General features: G+C 41.0%; 2 protein-coding genes and 1 pseudogene across 15 annotated transcripts in view; all 3 read left to right on the top strand.

Annotated features, from left to right (window-relative positions):
- Positions 1 to 5,000, top strand: part of LOC147799642 (uncharacterized) — a 564,475-nt gene that overhangs the window by 498,331 nt on the left and 61,144 nt on the right. The window lies entirely within an intron of this gene.
- The window catches only part of LOC110990771 (uncharacterized), an 81,620-nt gene that overhangs the window by 44,142 nt on the left and 32,478 nt on the right, over positions 1 to 5,000 (top strand). The gene's annotated exons all lie outside the window — the stretch shown is intronic.
- LOC147799652 (small subunit ribosomal RNA) overlaps positions 4,396 to 5,000 on the top strand; it is a pseudogene marked incomplete at both ends in the record, with an annotated part of 728 nt that continues 123 nt past the window's right edge.

Below are 5,000 nucleotides of genomic sequence, written 5' to 3' on the forward strand. Positions count from 1 at the left end.
ATCCCTCACAGCCAAAGTGTTATATATTTGAGCATAAAAGGTCTTGAAATTATATAGATCTAGCAATTCTGGTTTCATCTGAAAGGCAACGTGTTCCTCTATCCATTCCTATAAGTTTCATATCCATATTTGCAGTAGTTAGGGAAATAGCTGTCAAAGAAAGTGCGAGTTCGTTTCCCACTGCATCCAGTTTTTAGTGAATTATGGCTACGTCTGCCCTATACCGGTCCTTATCCCTCGCAGCCAAAGCTTTATATATTTGAGCATAAAAGGTCTTAAAATTATCTAAATGTTGCAATCTTGGTGTCATCTCAGAGGCCATTTGTTCCTCTATCCATTCTTATAAGTTTCATATCCATATTTGCATTAGTTAGGAAAATAGCTGCCAAAGGAAGTGCGAGTTCGTTTCCTACTGCATCCAGTTTTTGCTGAATTATGGCTACGTCTGCCCTATACCGGTCCTTATCCCTCGCAGCCAAAGCGTTATATATTTGAGCATAAAAGGTCTTGAAATTATATAGATCTAGCAATTCCGGTTTCATCTTAAAGGCAACGTGTTCCTCTATCCACTCATATAAGTTTCACATCAATATTTGCATTAGTTAGGGAAATAGCTGCAAAAGAAAGTGCGAGTTCGTTTCCAACTGCCCGTTGTTTTTGCGGAATTATGGCTTCGTCTGTGCACTACCGGTCCTTATCCTTCGAAGCCAATGCTTCATATATTTGAGCATAAAAGGTCGTAATATTATCTAGATCTAGCAATCTTGGTGTCATCTGAAAGGCAACATGTTCCTCTATCCATTTATATAAGTTTCATATCCTTATTTGCATTAGTTATTGAAATAACTGCCAAAGGAAGTACAAGTTCCTTTCCAAATGGCTCCGTTTTTGCGGAATTATGGCTTTGTCTGCGCACTACCTGTCCTTATCCCTCGCATACACCGCTTCATCGTTTCGAGCATAAAAGGTTTTAAAATTATCTAAATGTAGCAATTCTGGTGTCATCTGAGAGGCAACGTGTTCCTCTATCCACTCATATAAGTTTCACATCAATATTTGCAGTAGTTAAGGAAATAGCTGCAAAAGAAAGTGCGAGTTCGTTTCCAACTGCCTCTTGTTTTTGCGGAATTATGGCTTCGTCTGTGCACTACCGGTCCTTATCCCTCGCAGCCAATGCTTCATATATTTGAGCATAAAAGGTCGTAATATTATCTAGATCTAGCAATCTTGGTGTCATCTGAAAGGCAACATGTTCCTCTATCCATTTATATAAGTTTCATATCCTTATTTTCAGTAGTTAGGGAAAAAGCTGCCAAAGGAAGTGCGAGTTCGTTTCCTACTGCATCCAGTTTTTAGTGAATTATGGCTACGTCTGCCCTATACCGGTCCTTATCCCTTGCAGCCAAAGCTTAATATATTTGAGCAAAAAAGGTCTTAAAATTATCTAAATGTTGCAATCTTGGTGTCATCTAAGAGGCCATTTGTTCCTCTATCCATTCTTATAAGTTTCATATCCATATTTGCATTAGTTAGGGAAATAACTGCCAAAGGAAGTGCGAGTTCGTTTCCAACTGCCTCTTGTTTTTGCGGAATTATGGCTTCGTCTGTGCACTACCGGTCCTTATCCCTCGCAGCCAAAGCTTTATATATTTGAGCATAAAAGGTCTTAAAATTATATACATCTAGCAATCTTGGTTTCATCTGAAAGGCAACGTGTTCCTCTATCCACTCATATAAGTTTCACATCAATATTTGCAATAGTTAGGGAAATAGCTGCAAAAGAAAGTTTGCGTTCGTTTCCAACTGCCTCTTGTTGTTGCAGAATTATGGCTTCGTCTGTGCACTACCGGTCCTTATCCCTCGCAGCCAATGCTTCATATAATTGAGCATAAAAGGTCGTAAATTTATCTACATCTAGCAATGTTGGTGACATCTGAAAGGCAACATGTTCCTCTATCCATTTATATAAGTTTCATATCCTTATTTGCAGTAGTTATTGAAATAACTGCCACAGGAAGTACAAGCTCCTTTCGAAATGGCTCCGTTTTTGCGGAATTATGGCTCTGTCTGCGCACTACCTGTCCTTATCCCTCGCATACACCGCTTCATCGTTTCGAGCATAAAAGGTTTTAAAATTATCTAAATGTAGCAATCTTGGTGTCATCTAAGAGGCCATTTGTTCCTCTATCCATTCCTATAAGTTTCATATCCATATTTGCATTAGTTAGGGAAACAGCTGCCAAAGGAAGTGCGAGTTCGTTTCCCATTGCATCCAGTTTTTGCTGAATTATGGCTACGTCTGCCCTATACCGGTCCTTATCCCTCGCAGCCAAAGCGTTATATATTTGAGCATAAAAGGTCTTAAAATTATATAGATCTAGCAGTTCTGGTGTCATCTGAAAGGCAACGTGTTCCTCTATCCACTCATATAAGTTTCACATCAATATTTGCAGTAGTTAAGGAAATAGCTGCAAAAGAAAGTGCGAGTTCGTTTCCAACTGCCTCTTGTTTTTGCGGAATTATGGCTTCGTCTGTGCGCTACCGGTCCTTATCCCTCGCAGCCAATGCTTCATATATTTGAGCATAAAAGGTCGTAATATTATCTAGATCTAGCAATCTTGGTGTCATCTGAAATGCAACATGTTCCTCTATCCATTTATATAAGTTTCATATCCTTATTTGCAGTAGTTAGGGAAATAGCTGCCAAAGGAAGTGCGAGTTCGTTTCCTACTGCATCCAGTTTTTGCTGAATTATGGCTACGTCTGCCCTATACCGGTCCTTATCCCTTGCAGCCAAAGCTTAATATATTTGAGCATAAAAGGTCTTAAAAATATCTAAATGTTGCAATCTTGGTGTCATCTAAGAGGCCATTTGTTCCTCTATCCATTCTTATAAGTTTCATATCCATATTTGCATTAGTTAGGGAAATAACTGCCAAAGGAAGTGCGAGTTCGTTTCCAACTGCCTCTTGTTTTTTGCGGAATTATGGCTTCGTCTGTGCACTACCGGTCCTTATCCCTCGCAGCCAAAGCTTTATATATTTGAGCATAAAAGGTCTTAAAATTATATACATCTAGCAATCTTGGTTTCATCTGAAAGGCAACGTGTTCCTCTATCCACTCATATAAGTTTCACATCAATATTTGCAATAGTTAGGGAAATAGCTGCAAAAGAAAGTGCGAGTTCGTTTCCAACTGCCTCTTGTTGTTGCGGAATTATGGCTTCGTCTGTGCACTACCGGTCCTTATCCCTCGCAGGCAATGCTTCATATAATTGAGCATAAAAGGTCGTAAAATTATCTACATCTAGCAATCGTGGTGACATCTGAATGGCAACATGTTCCTCTATCTATTTACATAAGTTTCATATCCTTATTTGCAGTAGTTAGGGAAATAACTGCCACAGGAAGTACAAGTTAGTTTCCAAATGGCTCCGTTTTTGTGAAATTATGGTTTCGTCTGCTGACTTTCTGTCCTTATCCCTTGCATACACCGCTTCATCGTTTCGAGCATAAAAGGTCTTAAAATTATCTAAATGTTGCAATCTTGGTGTCATCTAAGAGGCAATTTGTTCCTCTATCCATTCCAAAAAGTTTCATATCGATATTTGCATTAGTTAGGAAAATAACTGCCAAAGGAAGTGCGAGTTCGTTTCCCACTGCATCCAGTTTTTAGTGAATTATGGCTACGTCTACCCTATACCGGTCCTTATCCCTCGCAGCCAAAGCTTTATATATTTGAGCATAAAAGGTCTTAAAATTATATAGATCTAGCAATTCTGGTGTCATCTGAAAGGCAACATTTTCCTCTATCCACTCTTATAAGTTTCAAATCAATATTTGCCATAGTTAGGGAAATAGCTGCAAAAGAAAGTTTGCGTTCGTTTCCCACTGCATCCAGTTTTTAGTGAATTATGGCTACGTCTGCCCGATACCAGTCCTTCTCCCTCGCAGCCAAAGCTTTATATATTTGAGCAGAAAAGGTCTTAAAATTATATAGATCTAGCAATTCTGGTGTCATCTGAATGGCAACATTTTCCTCTATCCACTAATATAAGTTTCACATCAATATTTGCAGTAGGTAGAGAAATAGCTGCAAAAGAAAGTGCGAGACCGTTTCCCACTGCCCGTTGTTTTTGCAGAACAATGGCTTCGCGTGCGCACTACCTGTCCCTATCCCTCGCAGCCAATGCTTCATATATTTGAGCATAAAAGGTCGTAAAATTATCTAGATCTAGTAATCTTGGTGTCATTTGAAAGGCAACATGTTCCTCTATCCATTTATATAAGTTTCATATCCTTATTTGCAGTAGTTAGGGAAATAACTGCCAAAGAAAGTACAAGTTCGTTTCCAAAATGGCTCCGTTTTTGAGAAATTATGGCTTCGTCTGCTGACTACCTGTCCTTATCCCTCGCATACAACGCTTCATCTCTTCGAGCATAAGAGGTCTTAAAGGAATTGACGGAAGGGCACCACCAGGAGTGGAGCCTGCGGCTTAATTTGACTCAACACGGGGAAACTCACCCGGCCCGGACACAGTGAGGATTGACAGATTGAGAGCTCTTTCTTGATTCTGTGGGTGGTGGTGCATGGCCGTTCTTAGTTGGTGGAGCGATTTGTCTGGTTAATTCCGATAACGAACGAGACTCTGGCTTGCTAAATAGTCGCGCCGGCCGCCGCGCCGGGCGCTGACTTCTTAGAGGGACAAGTGGCGTTCAGCCACGCGAGATTGAGCAATAACAGGTCTGTGATGCCCTTAGATGTTTGGGGCCGCACGCGCGCTACACTGAAGGGATCAGCGGGTAGCCGCCCTTGGCCGGAAGGTCTGGGCAATCCGTTGAACCTCATTCGTGCTTGGGATAGGGAGTTGCAATTGTCTCCCTTGAACGAGGAATTCCCAGTAAGCGCGAGTCATCAGCTCGCGTTGATTACGTCCCCTGCCCTTTGTACACACCGCCCGTCGCTCCTACCGATTGAGTGGTTAAGTGAGACCCTCGGAC

The sequence above is a fragment of the Acanthaster planci genome, linkage group LG03 (genome assembly GCF_054643075.1).
Source record: "Acanthaster planci isolate LZ-2023a linkage group LG03, COTS_SCS, whole genome shotgun sequence".
In the NCBI taxonomy this organism is placed as follows: Eukaryota; Metazoa; Echinodermata; class Asteroidea; order Valvatida; family Acanthasteridae; genus Acanthaster; species Acanthaster planci.